Below are 17865 nucleotides of genomic sequence, written 5' to 3' on the forward strand. Positions count from 1 at the left end.
ATTTTAAAATTCTAACAACTCTTATTCTGTTACTGGCATGAAAAAATACAAGTCCCAAATACAAGTGAAAGATTATGAAAATTTAAAAATGTTAGGTCACGATCACAGCTCAGTATAAGCATATTGTTTATCTGTTTATTTAAATTTAATTTACTCAAAACACTTAACTTGGACCACTGGACAGTTTTATAAGTTCATTAAATGTAAAACTCCAGCAAACTTTCTGTCCTTAAAAATACTTTATTCTTCTGCAAATCTAAAGCTCCTAGGCTCAGTGTAATTAAACCCACTAACCACATTATATGTTGAGATACTAACATTGTGTCTTGTCATATCTAGGAAGGAGGTGAATTCTACATGCAGGTCACCAAAGAAAATATCAGGCTAATGGGTTTCTGCCATTTGTAAAGGTTGTTGTGTGTCAAAGCAGCTCAGGAACTAGGAATTCACTCAGTGTCACGTGGGGAAAAAGAGAATTTCAAAGGGAAAAGACACAAATTAAGGTTTATAAATTAAAAGTAATGTTTTTCAAATGGGAAAATATTGCACTTCAAAATACAGGTGTGGTGTACTCTGTGGGTATTACTTGACAAAAGAATTTTAGAAATAAGTGAAGTGCAGCATCAAAAATCCTGTTGACAGTCTGCTGACAGTCACAGGCTGCTCTAGCAGGCCTGTCCTGTAATAATTTATTTTTGTATTCTGTTCTGGTTCATAATAAAATGTTGTCATCAAATAATGCTGCTAATGAAACTTGTCAGCATGTGTGTAAATAACAAATTATATCAGAGATGGTTGGAATAGATCTTGATGTAATTTAGCAAACACTTCAGCAGGCCTCTCACAGGAGCTCCTGCTAATTCTGCAGAGAAAATGCTGATCAGTGTGAGTGAGGTCAGAGGCACAGCCTGGCCCAGTGGTAAAACACACAGAGTTTGTGTAGATGCAGTGTAAAATGAACAGTGAAGATGCAAAACATGACGGAATGTTTTTCTACCTCACTTGAAACTTTAAATCCATGAAGATCCTATCCCTGCCACACCAGTCAAACCTGTTCTTTAGGGATGTCACTAACTCCCCAGTTAGCCTCTTCCAGAGCTTAACCATCCTTGGAGTGGCAAATGTTTCTGGGGTGTAATGTAAATCCTCTTTGCTGCAAATTAAGCAGATTACTTCTTGCCCTCCTCTGGAGGACACAGAGAACAATGGATCACTGGTTTTGTTGCAATAAACTTTAATAAACTGGAAGACTCTTCTCACCTTTCCCCAGTCTCCTTATTTATCATCTAAATAAATCTTCAGGACTGTGATTTTGGATAAAACCTTTCTCTTTCTTGCTCTCTGTTGGAAGTTCTTTATGTTCTTGCTTCTTTAAATGCTGTACTCACAGCAGGAACCAAGCTCTCACTAGTAGCAAGTAGAGCAGAATAATTACCTCCCTTGTCTTACACACAGCACTTCTGATAATATACTCCAGAATGAGATTTTCTGGTTTTTTGGAAGTGTCATCTTATGGCCTGTGAACCACTACAACCCCAGATATTTTCTGCAGTACTGCTCACTCATTTAATTCCTCATTTTGCTCTATTTGCTCTGCCCTTCCTGACTGTACCTTTTTGAATGTGTCATTAGGAAATTTTGTCTTATTTCAAACTCTCCCTCCCAAATTGACAAGGTTCTTTTGAATTCCAGAAAGTTTCTCTATTTCCATCTCCTAGTTTGGCATCAGCCAAGATTTTGTGGGCATGGCAGCAGTATATAAGGTGCTAGTAAAATAATTTTGTGGAGTTGGATGCATGACAGATCCCTGCAGGAGTATGAATGAAATGTCATCCCATATTGACAAAAAACAGAGTTTAAACACTGGATTTGGGGTTTGGGTGGTTTTTTTTTTTTTTGTTTTTTGTTTTTTTTTTTTTCCAGAGCCAATTGTTTATAAGCATTGTGGTGGTTTATTCAAACCTTTTTTAGGATATAACCAGGTGGTTTCTTGAAATCCATCTGCAAATTCAAGTACATAAATTTAGGTTTCAGTTTGAGGAGAGGAGAAGGAAGAAGTCAGAATTGGAGGAAGATGCCTGTAAAAGCACTGTTGACCTACATGGTCAACAAAAGAGAAGAAATGAAAATGTACTGGAAAAAAAGGAAGATGAGACCAGGTACAAGGATTCACATAGGTTTTCTGGAAGAAGAGGAACAGAGGAATATCAGCAGACAGGTAACAGACATCCTGGAGGTTGAGAAGAAAATGTGAAGAAAGACACAATTTTCCTTAGTTAGGAGTGGATGAGATTTGAAGAACAAAATTAATTTGGAACGCAGACAGATCACATCACCAAAAGACAAATTCTTGCAGAATTGCAGAATGAAACCATCATGAGCTAAAGCAGAAATGTGTTTGGGATGTGGACCCCAAGTCTTGTGGAAACAACTCCCTTTGGGATGGAAGGAGAGCAGAGAAAACAGGGCAGTAACCTCAGTGGTGGGGCAGGAGGGGGCTCGAAGAGGAGATTGAAAATGCAGATAGCAGGTAAACAACCAGATGAAGGGAAAGAGCAGTAAGAGATAATAGATACTTGTTTATCTTCTCCAAAAATAGATGGTGCTCGCTATAGCCAACATGGGAATTGAGATGGATTATGCACAGTGCAAGCTTAACTCACAGAGGGTTTTTCAAAGCTGTCTTGCTAAACCATGGAGATTTTCAGGAGTTTAACCCTTGGAGAAGCTGTATTTGATTTACCTCTTTGTGGAGAGCCCAGTCAGCAGAGGTATTTAAAGCTGTATGGATGTGTAAAGAACCAAAACCTCACTGGGTAACCACTCCCCACGATGCCAGCCCCTCCTTTGAGTGCCATCTCTCTGTGTCACAGCAGGCTGGGATTTCCCTGTACATCTCCTGCCACTTGAATTCTGTGTACCCCAGGCTGACAGCACAGAGGGGAGAGCCAAGCCCAAGGGTGCCTGTGTGATTGGATGCTCCTGGGCACAAGAAGCACCTTTTGCTGCACAGCCTCTCTCATGTGTGAATCATTCTGTTCTGCTCATGCTTCCTTCACTCTGCATCCCCTTGTTGCTCAAGGGCTTTTTGTTTTTACTTAAAGAAATCTACATCCTTTTTCTTTTGATGCTTTGCTGTAGTTCAGTTGTGTTTAAGAGCGGAAAAAGTTGAATCTGAATTTCAGCTCACTGAAGCCTTTAGGTTGTCCTTGTCTGCTTTCTGGGGCAGCAGTCAGCACAAACTCTGTCTCTGTGCATAAATAAGTAGCTGTAAGAAAGGTAGGTGCTCTTCAGACACACACACAAGGGCACACAAGATTCTGTAAGAAGAAGGAAATAAGGAAGTGGTTATATACATGTCACAAGGGGCCAACCGAGACATCCAGACATTTTGGGAACTGGGAAGTTTCCCCTGATATTATTTTGGGCACTGGTAGAGACCATTGTGGGGGTACCAGGTAAATGAGATTTGAGAAAAAGAGGGTTAATCAAGGAGAGATGGTGTGCCCAGAGTCCAAAATGCAGATTTTTTCAGCCTTTTGTCACAATGCAAATGCTGTGAAGAGCATCTGGGGAGGGCCCAGGAACAGCAAGGTTTAAAGGAGCTGTGTAATTCTGAGTAGAGAAAGAGTGGCACAGCTCTGGGATGGGCAGTGCTGACTCTTGACATTCCTAACAACAAGCCTGGCTTGACAAAGCTACTCCAGAGTCCATGCTCCAGGAAGTTGTGAGAACAACAAATGCTGCAGTGAGATGCTGTGAGGAGCAGATTTATATCATTTTCATGTAGATGATGATGTACCAGCAGAGCAGGAGCTCCTAAAATATCCCCATACAAGATAAAGCTTTCCTTAGAGATTCAGCCTGCATAAAAATAAGAAAAATAATAAGAAAAATAATTTTAAAATCTAGTTGCCTTATACTTACAGCCTATGTGCAGAATATCCCCTTCTATTTATGGTATAGAATGCAGTATAGAGATTGTTTGCCCAAAGTGACGGTGTTTTGTTTCCTTGGCCTGTCAGGGCCAAGTGTGTGTGTGTGTGTGTCAGGACTGTTGGGTGAGAGTCATGAGATTCAGTGCAGTTGTGTGCAGGGTTGAGTGCTTGGCAGACTCAGTTTTACATGCATAGAATAATATAGTATAATAAAGTAATTAATTAGCCTTCTGATATCAATGGAATCCCCCTCAACATTCCTCCTTCGTCGGGGTCCTCACAGCATTGCTATGGTGGGACACTGCCCAGGCTCCCCATGGAATGGGCACAGCCCCAGGGCTGCCAGAGCTCCAGGAACATTTGGACAGTGCTCTCAGGCCCAGAGCTGGACTTCAGTGATCCATCCCTGTGTGCCCCTTCCTCACTGACCCCTCTGTGCCCCTCCTCACTGACCCCTCTGTGCCCCTTCCTCACTGACCCCTCTGTGCCCCTTCCAGCTCAGGGATTCTGTGATGCAGGGGTGTGATGCCCCTTTCACGTGTGTGAGATCTGCCCCTAAACGCCACACCAGAGTGTGGGTTATAAAATGTGTTACAATGTGTATGAAATCACAGGACCCAACTTTCCAGACATTACTTAATTTAGACATGTTATTACATTTTATTGCTAAGAAGCTTACTGTCTTTTCTCTTTTTTTTTATTGTCTATGAAATAACCACACTATCAGCCTGACAGTGATAAACATGTTGCTTTCTTGCTGCCAAGCTGAGAGTTCTGAGAGTCTGAATGTTATTACAGAGAATCAATATGTGTGGCCCCAGTTCTGATCTTCAGAACAGATAACTGTCAGAGCCTGCTTTTAATTTCCTTCCAAATATTAGGCTATTTTAGAATGATCCTTGTAACAGATTACATTGCTGTAAACATTACTGGGTAAAATAAATGAGTCATTCTAAAACTTTACCATTCTTTGTTATTTTTTGTGATAATATCTAGAGTGACTGCCTTCAACTCTAAACTTTTATCCAGAAACATTGTGGACTTTCACAAATAACTTCAGCCTTAGCCAAGTGCAATTTCAGGGCCAAAATCACCAAACTTTTTATTCTCAGCCAAGCAGGGAGCTTAGGAGCATTCTCTAAACTTTTTCAACAAGCAATGTCTTGGAGTTTCTCTAAAATTACTTTCTGGGTTCAGAGGGGTGTGGGCTCCTCATCCCTGGGATGTTCAAGACCAGACTGAACAGGAGTCTGAGTTACCTAGTCTGGTGTAAGGTGCCCCATGGTCCCTCCCAAAGCAAACCATTCTCTGATTTTTGCTGAAAAAACAACAGGAGGGACACAAGCAAGCCAGGAAGTTTCTGGAGTGCCCCAATGGAAACTCCCTGATACAGGGGATTGGGGAATCAAGGAGAGGAAGTTCTTTGCTGGACCTGATGTTTAAAGACAAGAAAAACTGGTCTGGAGTGTGAAGGCTGGGTCAGCCTTGGATTTAGGGATCATGCAATGGAGGGAAGGATTTTGGGAGGAGGGAACTGGGCAGAAAGGAGCCTCTGAACCCCAGAGTGGCCTCCCAGGTTTCAGCAGAGTGGGCTTTGGCCTGTTCAGGAACTGCTGAAATAAGAACCATGTAGAAGATGTTTCTGGAGATTTCAAAGTTTTACCTTGTCCAAACTCCAAAATGTCCAGAAAATCAGGTGAGAGTGGCAGAAAGCCTGTATTGATGGTCAAATAGCTCCTGGCTCAACTCTAACATCAAAAATAAGCATACAGAAGATGAAAGAATGGATGAGTGACCCCACAGGAATACAGAGAAGCTGTTCAATACTCAGGCAAGGGTAGGATAAGGAAGCCAAAGCTCAACTGGAGTTTAATGTAATAAAGAGTGGGAAAAGCAATGTGAGCTGGCAGCAGCAGGAAGATGAATAAACTGAGGGCCCATGTGGCAGTACCAGTGTGGGATTCTCTGGGTCTGGATTGAAGGCCCTTGAGACAGTAATTCCTGTTCAGACTCAGGTGTTTATTATTTTTATCAGTGAAACAGTCTCATGACTGTGAGTTCAGCAGCCTTTCATTAGAAGGCACAAAATGGCCAACAATCTCTTGTTACAAGGTCTTTTAAGTCTAAACTATCCAATTAAGAACTGACACCTGGATTATTTTCCCTTTTAACCCAATAACTGATCACACAGAGCCCACAGTGCAGATTTTTCTGCCCAATTACAAAATGCCACCCAAAACCATGAAGAGGAAGGAAGAAGAAGCATGAAGAAGAAACCCAGGAACACACCCTGTGCCCTCCACCTTGCTTCCATCCACTACATACTGAAAATCCCAAAACTTAAATTTCTCACCAGGTGATACACCCACACTACTCTCTATAATCTCTTTCACACTTTTGTGGATTCCAGTCTATCTTAAAGTCAGGGAAACTTTCTCCATGAATGAGGGTCAAAGTCAGTGCTGCCCTGGGGGTCAGGGCACCCCAGAGCAGACACAGAAATATTCCCAGTGCCCTGGGTTTGCACAGACCCACTGCTGAATTACATGAGGGAGGTGGTGACAAAGATCAAGGAGCTAAGAATGAGGATCTACAGAACCAGAGCTCATGAGATTCACCTCAGCCCCTGGCAGGATGCAGAGCAAAGAACCCTGTAAGCCCTTTTGAACCATATGAAGGACAAGGAAGTGTTTGTGAGTTGTACCCATGATTTTATGAATGGGAAATCATGTCTGATCAACTTGATGTCTTTCCACAATCATTGTTAGATCACTGGATGGGGGAGGAATGTGGAATTTGTTTACCCTGACCTGAGTAAGGCTTTCAGTGCTCACTCCTGAAAATCTCCTACAGACAAAGGGATGGATTACAGCCTAGATAAGGGGATAGGGAAGTGAACTGAGGAGGAGAGGAGAGGAGAGGAGAGGAGAGGAGAGGAGAGGAGAGGAGAGGAGAGAGATGAGGAGAGGAGTGAGAGGAAGGAGAGCAGAGAGGAGTCAAGGAGAGGAGATGGAGGAGAGGAGAGGAAGGAGAGGAGAGGAGAGAGAGGAGAGGAGAGGAGAGGAGAGGAGAGGAGAGGAGAGGAGAGGAGAGTCAGGGGGGAATTAAAAATCAGTCAAATAGCTGGGAGGGCAGTAAAGATGGAGTAAAGCAGACAGGTTGTCCAACAGGACAATAGACAGGAATGGAAATATACTAAATTCAGGTAAATTGAGGAAAAAGCTTTCCTGCTCTGATGATAGTTGACCACATGTCTGCATTCCTGGATGTATTCAAAATTCAATTGGTTGAGAACCTCAGCAACCTGCTCCTGCCCCCAGGATTTGGGGGGTGGCGGGAGTGGGTGTGATGTGGTGACAATCTCCACAGGGTCCATTCTACCCTCAATAATTCTTCGGCTCTGTGAAGGAAGAACAGTTCTTAATAAAGGTTCTTGACAGTGAGCTGCTGGGACAAAAAAACCAAGACTGGAATCCAAGAAAGAATTCATCACATTTAGATAATATGAATTTATGCATTTTTAGGTAGAAGATGGGAATTCATGTTTTGCTGGAAATGGAGTATTATGCCTCTATGGTTAGTTGACCAAAAGATATTAGGAGTAGGCTGATACATGTAATTTGATGAAGCTGAATGAATTAAAATGTGGTCTACACTGTATATTTTTAGTTCATATATTAGATTTCAAAGTCAGCTCTTTCCTTTTGCAAGCTTTTCATGCTGTATATACCCTAATCATTAACTTTCTAATTTAACAGTGTGCAGTACAGTGTCAAATTGGTTTTATGTCCACAGCTTCCCTCTGTGATATGTTACCACTGTGAAAAATTCTGTCAGATTTGATAGGAATAATCTCCCATGTGTGAATCCCACTGAGTCAAACTCTCCTTAATTAAATCATAACAGTCCAGCTGGCCTGCTCCATCTCGCCTTAGTGGTGTCCTCTGTTACCCTTTCTGCTTTTTTTTTTTTTATTCTTGTATTTTCCTTAGTACAAAAGACAGGTATTGCACATGAATCTTTCCAAACACGTCCTTGCTGCCAGAAGTGTGCTGAATGCATATGCTAATATTGGCCCATTTTTTGGTGCTTGCCTCAGGATGCTGCAAAGGAGGTTTTCTCCTTTTGCACAGTTGCTAATCTTCAAATGCTCTAATTTTTTTTCCTTTATTATCATCTTTTTGCTTTTCTTTTTAAGTACCAGATCTGGCAAGATTCCAGTTCCCTTCAGCAAGTTTTGTTTTCTAAAATAATACCAGCTGTTCCTGGGAAAAGTGGCTTGTTTTAATGACTCCATTTCTTCAGTCATTCCCATGGGTGCTCTTGTTTCTCACGTGGCTGAAATGCTGCTGCCAGTTTTGCTGATATCTTGATTACTTCTGAGCTGCCACAGGCCATGTGCTCTTTGTCAAAACCTTATGCAACCTGGTCAAAAACAGAGTTGTTCAGAACTATTATGGTAAAAATAAGGTGAGCACATAAACATTCTCTGCATTATGCTGATCATTTCATTAGAGACACATATACAAGGCGCAGCTATAAGGCAGAGATAAAATTTCATCATTTTTATTCACGCCTTTCCTTCTCTTTGTACAGCTGGATAAATTTAAGCCTAGAATCTTTATATTAAGTATGCTTATTTGTTTCAGTAATTTCAGCAATTCCTCTTAAATTTTAGTGCTTCCCTCTACATTTTATTTTTTTCTCATATAACATGTAGCTGGAGAACAGGTATTAGAAGGGAAATGATCAAGTGGGTCAAGAAGATTGTTTTCTTTCATGGCCTCTATTTCACTCCAGAATATTCACCAAAAAATGCTATAATCGATTTTAGAATGTGCTTTTATATGGAGATAGTGTTTGGACTTGCAGGGATCTATATGTAAATAAATCCCAACATCTCCTTAGCATTCAGTTTACATTTTCCTCTAAGTCTGTGCACATGCTTAGTTCTGTGCCCCTGTGCCTCTGCTGCTTCTTGCTTCAGTCTTGGCACACTTTTGATTTTTGTAGACTTTTATCACACTTTCTCATCTTTTTCTCCCTAAGCTAAACATTTTAAACTCTCTTGCCTCACATTTAATTTCCTTCAGGACTTTCATCAGTTGATAATATTTCTTTGGTCTGGCTTAGTTTATGAACATGTTGCATTTGAGCTCTCCTGTGTGATGTGGCCACCCGGATATTAGAGAAACAGAGAGAATACAAATCAGCTGGAATTGCACATGGATCTGGGAGCTGGAGTTAATTAAAAGTACAACAAAAGCTTCATGACTGGTGTTTAGAAAATAGGAAGCTTTCTGGAAAATCATTGTACCAGAGTATAGAGATGCAGGAGTGTATTTGAACTCCTTGTATTTTTAATTTAGAGTAGATGGTTTAAAGAAATACCCAAACAAAGCAGCAAGCGGTGATGTAAAAATTGCCATAGTGCACAAGTGACTTGCAGAGTACATTGCCTTTTACCTTAGATTACACCAGCAAAAACCATGCTGGCAGCCCAGAGGAGATGCTGCTTTTCAGGATATTTCAGAGATAAGCGGATCATATAATTATATTATATGATTATATTATGTAATGTTAATGCATTATTTCAGAGATAATAAAAAATTCTTCCCAAAATCAATATTTACAGAGCTGGCTCAATAACTATTTGCGTTGCCTTAACTAAAAATAACAATTATATTAATTTTATATTACACTGAAAAATGGCTTAATAATCTGCATTTCCTTTGGACTAGAAAAAACAATAATTATTTGCAGAAGTAGTTACGTTATGGTAGAAGAATTTACCCAAAAATCACATCCTGGAGCTCATGCCTTATAGACCCAGATAGGTACAAACACAGAATTTGGACAAACAGCTGAAATTCCAAGTAGTAACTACCAACATTTGAAGTGTATCTATCTTTAGTGAGATATTTCCCCCATTTTGAGTTTTCACATCTCAGAGTGCCTTTTAGCCCAATAAATGTGGCATCAAAAGCTTTATGCAAGGAAGTGTTTCCCGAGGGATGCTGGTTTTGCCTCACATTCTCCTTGTGAACCACTCTGGGGGTTTCTCAAACAGAGTTTCTGCCTCAGATATTCTCTTTTCCAGCTTCATATCCAATGCTCTGCTACCTTCCTTGCCTGCTCTTTTATACCTTCTGGACTACTTCAGCTACAAATTTAATTAATTTAAGTTATTAGATTCTATCAGGCTGTGCTGGAACAGTGAAGCCGTCACTGTGTTGTCCTTTTGCCTTTTCAGAAATAGAGGAACTTTTACAGCAGAGGGTTTGGCAGATGGATTCTTCCAGGCTGTAAATGCAGGGTTAAAGGATCCCTTTGTTACTGGCTGAACACAGGTCAAGCATATTCCTAATATAAGCCAGGAGCATGCTTTCTCTCATCAGGAAACACCATTCCTGGTGAAAGTCAGGCTCTGCACTCTCTGATGGGCAGGTGCCAGAGGAAGATATTATATAACACACCCCATTAATTTTCATCTTCTTAAAAATCATAATTTCAGAATACACAATGGCAGAGAGGCAAGGAGCTGGCCCCAGCCATGGCTGAGGCCAACATCTGGCACTGCAGATGCATCTTCATTAACACTTCAGTTCATATTTGTGATACTGAAAGGCGGAGCAGAACTGCCTCTGCAGATCTCAAAGGGGAAAATAAATAGCAGAAGCAATAGCTGAAGAATCAGCTATATCTATATTTCAGAAGATAATTGGAATTGTTAAGTTATATTTCCAAAATGACAGAATAAAAAGAAAACCTCAGCAGCTTATTCTACTCAATACCCATGTGTGCAGTCCCTGGGGGGTAACACAGAGATTCTGTCATTTGAGACAATCCTGTGGGAAATGGATTCCCAGGAAGCAGCATCTGATGCTCACATATGTCTTGAGCAGAAGGAAAGGGACTTCTGTGTGTTTCCAAATGTATGAAATCTGAACTTTTTTTTAAACTTTGCTGTTCCAGTAACTTGTGAAAAAATCTCAAGTTCTCTGTCACTGTTAGGGGCACAACATGGAGTAAAAGCTGAACTTGATTTATGCTATTGCTTAAAAATGTATTTTTCTGGACATTCTGAGAGTTAATTAGTAGATTAGATTATTTTTGAAAGCTAGTAGTTATCTGGAATTGGGGAATCAACCGTGGGGAGGAAAATACAGAAGCCATATTTGACATGGAGGATGTTAGATCCAAAGTTTATATTTCATAGATTCAGGATGTATTTTGTGATAATCTAACCTGCTCTGTGCATATACACATGCTCTTCTCCCTCCAACAAGACCATGACAGAATGTGAACCACCTTTAGAAAGACCCCACCTATTGATTTAAAGGGATCAAATGAGAGATGACACAGTATATGCCTTGCCATGTCCTTTGGGTGTTATAAATTGTGATTCATTCCCTGTTTCCATTTCTTTAAACTGCTGGATAATAACAGGGGTGTGGCAGATGCTCTTGCAGGGTTAAAGAGCCACCTGACAGATTTCTGTTCATCAGACTCTGACCAAACCACCTGTAAGTTCCCAATGATAAGCTGGAAACTGTAGTTCCTTAAGTCTCTGTCCTGTTCCAGACCAGTTTTTGCTCTGACTGCTCCTCTGTGAACCAGAGACAGTTTTGAAGGGCACGCGTGGAAGCTGAGTCACAACAGCTGCGAAGAAATGCTCATTTTCTCCTCAGTGCTCTTCTGTTATCATGCATTTTGTCATCCATCCCAGTGGTGTTCAGGAGAGTGCCTACAGAATTTTCCAGCCTGTCCAGAGCCAGGTGTCTGCACGTGATTCTTTGTTCCTGTAGGAAGAACACTGGGATTTATTGTATTAAGAATGCCTTGGTATGCAATGCCAAACATTTCAGAGCTCTGTGATCTGCTCACAGGCTTTCTTGATTATCACATCTCAATGTTTATGTAATCTGAAAACTTTCCAGGAACAAATGTATGGTTACACTATCATTATGTCTCTGTATCATTATAAAATAAGATTATATGCATACAATAGAACAGTATTTATAGGACATTACAAGTCTCATTGCAATTATTTGATGCATTCACATTAATTGCAGTGAGCCTATCAGCTTGACACATTCAATTTGATTTAGTATGTGCCATTCTGATTTTTCATGATGCTCTTGTTTTTAGGTTTTTTATCTGAATGTTAGAGGCACAAAGCCAGAAGTCTAAAAAAGTCTGATTATATTATATCAACAATATAGTCTCCATTATGATTCCTATTTTTAATCTTGTCAGAGAAAGATATCAAATCTCTTTGGCATAATCTGCTTTCCATTAAGCTGCACTCTCCTCGTTAGGCTTGTGATGGGTTTAAGCTGTTGCCACGCAATGAGAGGAATATCTAAAACAAAGCAATAAATAAGATATGATAGAGTAGGAATTGGGGGTTGGCCTGCTTGCTTCTGCTTCCTGATGGCTGGAACATTTCCTTCCCCTTGCTTGTGACATTTGCCTTTGTGTGCAAGTCCCATAGTTGTGGTTTGGAAATCACAGATTGGCCTGGATTTGAGGGGACCTTAAAGATCACAGTGTTCCTACCCTCTGCCCTGCTCCCACCAGAGCAGGTTGCTCAGAGTTCCACCCAACCTGGCCTTAAACACTTTCAGGGATGGGGCATCCAGCTAGTAACACCTAAATAATGAATAAATAAACAGAATAATGAACCTGATCTGTTTAATTATTATTATTATTTAGGTACTGGCTGACAGTCTGTACCATCTGTACCACACACAGCAGTAAGTGGAACATCCACAGAGAACTGGAAGTTTTCTATGCAGAATCTGCCTCACAAATCTGATTCTAACAATGCAATCCCATAATACTTGAACAAGGGATCTTCCAGCACTGGTAGAAAGGCAGGAGCAGAGCAATGGTAATTTTTTAATGGATCTCTGAGTAGGGATCCATGACAAGAGCCAGGAAATCTCCAAAGCACTGGCAGGATGAGCAGTAGAGGCAAAGTCAGGGTGATCTCAGCACTGACACAGCCACCTCCTGAATTATTAAAAATTATAGATAAATATTCAATGGAGCAGAAAGGGAAAGAACCCACAATATGAGGTGGTTTTCCTCTGAAGTATGCAGTCTTTGCCAGCGTGGCTTTCTTATTATTCTCATGCATATTTTTCCAAAGTATGAAGATCATTTTGGGCCCAACCACCAAAATATCATGTTTAAACTGACATGCTTTTGTAACATTAATTTATTACTGTCTCAACTTTTCTACTCATTCAGATAACACAAGTAACAAAAAAGTTTATCTACTTTTTGTTTCTTATTGAGTCCTAAGAAACCAAAGGGTTCTAAGAATTTAGGAAATTTACACCTCATTAAAAAAAACCAAACCAGCCATTTCCAGTTTCTCTGAACAAGTATGGAAGAAAAATCTTATGCATATTTATTTGTATATATTCTACTGTGATTCAAGAATAGATAATTAGAGTATATATGTACATATAGGGAAATTTGCAATGTTAATTAATAAAGCTTCATAGTAGACTTAGGAAATTGTTCCCATGGGCCAAGAAAGCAGCACCTGCAGCCCTCTGAGATGTCCTCAGTGTCTCTCAACATTCCATTAACTGACAGGAGAATCCCTTTCCAAGAGATTTTACTATGTATGGTCTCACACATTTGTATTTCAGAGGCAAGTGCAAATGTCTGTCAGACAGGAAGGATTTCTTCTCATCTCTCCCTCCTTCTAATTTGATGTGAAACTTCAAATGATGCATGAATAGCTTTTGTTAGAGCAGTGCTTTGGCTTTTGAAAGAAATGCATTTGACCATTCTTAGTGAGTCTTTTTAATTTGGGTATTCAGGTGGATTGGTAGCTACACCAGCTTGGGGGTTGCTTTTGTTAGGTACAGGGGGAAGGGCAGTCAGGGAGAGGTTTTCTGATTTTACCATTTGCTGTCAGCTCAGAAGACTTTATTCCCAGGGGAAGCTTTAAGGGTTTTGTTGATTCACCTTTGAAAAAACAGTTTTGATGGTAACTTGCATTTCCTTCTTATTTTTCTTGAGGACTCACTGGCTGTTATCTACCTGGAATTGATAATGTGCTCTCTCTGCTGGACAAAACTTTTTTGTATCTCTTAATCATCATCTTAATCCAATACAAAGCTCTCTGGAAAGCTTTAGAAGCTTTATAAATTCCCTGCAACACATGCAGGAGGCTGCAGTACGTGATGCATCTTCCATTTGGGAATTCTTTAAGTGGATTGTGCTCACTGCTATTGACCTCTGGGGTGGGGTCATGGATCTCTGACACAAATTTGTGTCCAGCATCGAGGTGGCTGCTCCCATGTGCCATACACAGCATGTGCACTGTGGTAATGTTAGACTAGATTTCAAATTACTGAGCTGACAACAGATGGATGGCTTCTGTGTAAGAGCAGAAAGCAGGAGTGTGTTTCAGATGGTATCTCTTTCCTAAAATATTTATCTATTCTTAAAGGCAGTGTAAATCAGAAGCTGCTGAACAAAGGCTGTCAGTATTACTAGGTTTGTGTGATTACCTCGCAGAATTTCTTCTCTCATCAACTACAAACAGGCCTGTTTTTTAGTTGTTGGTGGTTTGAAATTAATTATGATATTCAGTTGCATCACATTAGAGCTGTTGCTTTAACTCACCTCTTATTGTTGGTGCCAGGCCTCACTGCTTTTCTCCCTTGCAACACCCTGTTTGGGTAATTCTTTGTGGAAGCTGTGTTTCCAGCCAGCTGTGTCTCACTGTTCCAAAGCTGCTGAGCATCTGAGCCATCACTCTGAATACCACATAAATGAAAACAGTATTAGCATATTTGCTTTTGTTGTTGTTGCTGTTGCAGTTCACCTTTAGGCAAGACTGCTCCTAAGAAATTTTTTGCTGTGTCTGGTGATGCTGGACCTCAATTATCTGCGCAGTTCAACATTTGTCTTGATTTTCTGATGTTTTACTTGTGAACCACATGCACAAATAAGTAAAGATTATGTGCAAGGCAAGAACACAGATTTATTCTGTTCATCTTAAAGGTTTTGCCAAGTAGATTCTGTGACGCTTTTTTATGAGCATTTAGTAGGAAGTGGGAGTGACTTGGTTTAGCATTTTAATATAAATAACTCGTACTCCATCTAGTGAGCAACACTGTAGAGAACAACTGTCTGTTCCTGTCACTGTATTCAGTACCCCAGTTTTCCCTTCAGAATGGCAGATGTTTGTGGCAGAATGGCAGAGCTTTTTCCCCCATATGTTCCAAAGAATACTCACTTGAGTTTGTGATTAAAAAGTTCAGTTTAAGGGATTTATTCACCCAGGCAGCCCATAGTAATTCTTAACCTCTCTCAGAATCACCTATGACTTTGTACTAGATTTAGGGACTTTTTTTGAGTATTTCTTTCTTTAGCTACCTTGATTAATACATAAAGAAATAGAATGAGGTAGAAGAAAGAAAAAAATGAGGAGGAAAAGAGACACTTACTCAGTTGTTAAGTGCCACTTCCTAATCAATGTAATGCATGTTTGCACTCACAATGTACAATGTGAGTGTAAGGCTGAGAACCACTCCAGTCCTGTGCTGAAGTTCCTGCCATCAGATATCCAGAGGTGATACCTTCTGTAGGTATCACTCTTAGAAGAAGAAAAAGGAGACAAACTATTTTTTTAAATCCTTAAGCTATAAATGGGAGATTTACAGTAGTGCAGGATATGCTTGCTTCTCAAAATGTATTTTAAATCACTAAAACAGTAATGGACAAACCTGGGAATTTTACTTTAAGTCATGTGATGAGAAATATTTTATATACATGTATTCCTGAAAACAGCCTCTCTGAAGAGGTGCCTCTGACCCCTTTCTTTGTCTTCTGTAAAGATAAAACAGAAGACAAGCATGTAGTAATGAATGTGGGCACAGTTCTTTAAGCATGTTTTAAAAGGTACAAGTATTTTCTGCATTAGAGACTGGCTTGACAGGGAAGCAAGTTAGGAGATTATTTAGCTGCTGGTGTCTCCCACACCAATCCCAGATTCCCAGGGTTTAAGCTGGCTGCTGTCCTCACTTGCCCTGCAGCCCCAGTGCTGGGAGAAACCAGCACACTGCTCAATACTGCTGCAATTTCATTTCTGTTCAGTGGCAAGGACAGAAAGCAGCATTGGGGACCCCAAGGGATAAACTGATCCCTGTGGCTGCTTCATGACCTACATCCCCTCCCAAACCCCGCTCAGTCCAGTGTTCTGGATGCCCCCTCTCAATCTCACTGCTTCACCCATGACCTCACATCTCCCCCTTCTCCCCAGCCTGTTGCTCTGAGTCTGAGTGTGATCTGAAATGGTTCCCCTGGATGTGAGTGTGGGCTCCTTTCCCCAGGGCAGGAACAGAACCCAGATCCTGTGGACGAGGATGCTGCTGGGTGGGTGGGTGGATAACAGATGAATGGATGGTTAGGTGGAGAAATAAATGGAGAGTGGATGGATAAATCGATAGGTAGATCTCTAAATGAAAAAAAAATATAGATAGATAGATAGATAGATAGATAGATAGATAGATAGATAGATAGATAGATAGATAGATAGAGAAATAGATGGATAGATAGATGGATAGATGGAGGGATGGATAGATGGATAGATAGATAGATAGATAGATAGATAGATAGATAGATAGATAGATAGATAGATAGATAGATAGATAGATATAGAAATAGATGGATAGATGGATAGATGGATAGATGGATAGATAGATAGATAGAGAGATAGATAGATAGATAGATGATGATAGATATAGAATAGATGGATGGATAGAGGATAGATAGATGATAGATGGATAGATGATAGTATAGATATAGATATAGATATAGATATAGATATAGATATAGATATAGATATAGATATAGATATAGATATAGATATAGATAGACAGATGATAGACAATACAGAGACCTGCCTCTCTCTCTCGGGGGATTGTCCCTTCCCAGCCGGCCCCGCGATGCTGCCGAGCCCGGCTGTTCCTGGTCCAGCCCCGCTGCTCCTCCCCGTGACTTGCATCTTTTCCGCTGGGTTTTTCCTTTGTGGCGGCTGCTATCTGGTGGGAAAATGTGCGAATTGCAGCTGCTGGATTCGACCCCACCGCCTCTGCCGCTCCCAGGGCAAGAAGCAACTTGCTGCTGGTCAATAAACTGCATTTAAGTGATGCCAAGGAGCGTCCAAGTCTCATCTGGTCAAGCCTGAACAAAAAAAAGTGGTAGTAGTTTTATATATGACAGATATACAGGGACTACTGGCTGTTTTCTATCAGCCCTCCCCATCATTGATGCAAGCCAGGAGTTATAATATAAAAATACTTTTTTCCCCCCTCCCAAATGTATGAACATGGCAGTAGGAGTATCATGACATCAGGATTGTGTTTCACCTCTCCAGATATAAATTCCTTGGAAAATAAATTACCTGTAATGCACTTTCAGTGGTACCTTCTAAATGTGTTTGGTTTGTATCTATTTACCTTTATAATTTTTCATTAGGAACAGTGTTTGTGACTCTGTCTTGAAATTGATTTTCAGTTTGTCTTTATCAGTATGTCCTCCACTTTAGAACATGTGATACAGGTATGAGAACCTGTCTGTTGCCTAAACAGTGAATAAACTCTGAAATTCTGCTTACAGAATGGATGATTTCTTTTCTGTGAGTCTCTTTTTTTTTTGGAAGTCTCTTTTCTTTCAGAGTATCTACATGCTGTTGGTCAAAAGCCCTGAGCGTGTCAAAGGATCATCCAAAAGAAAGATGGGTATTCACTGCTCAGCTTTGTCAAAATACAAAAGTATTTAAAAATAAAATAAAAGACAAGATACAAGTGCGATAACAAGAGTCTAAACTTCACTGCTTTGTGTGAACAAGGGCCCAGGTAGTTCAGTGGTCTCTCTGTATTCTGGGGGATGG

The 17865-nt window shown here is 40.4% G+C and overlaps 1 long non-coding RNA gene across 1 annotated transcript; it reads right to left on the reverse strand.

The window, feature by feature from the left end:
• Positions 1–7010: 7010 nt before the first annotated feature.
• LOC135453729 (uncharacterized) lies at positions 7011–16951 on the reverse strand. Its single transcript, XR_010441937.1, has 3 exons — positions 16873–16951; positions 14592–14725; positions 7011–8363 (listed from the first exon to the last, which is right to left on the reverse strand). It is a non-coding gene; the product is annotated as an uncharacterized LOC135453729 (long non-coding RNA).
• Between the last annotated feature and the right edge of the window lie 914 nt (positions 16952–17865).

Source organism: Zonotrichia leucophrys, chromosome 13, assembly GCF_028769735.1.
Source record: "Zonotrichia leucophrys gambelii isolate GWCS_2022_RI chromosome 13, RI_Zleu_2.0, whole genome shotgun sequence".
Lineage (NCBI taxonomy): Eukaryota > Metazoa > Chordata > Aves > Passeriformes > Passerellidae > Zonotrichia > Zonotrichia leucophrys.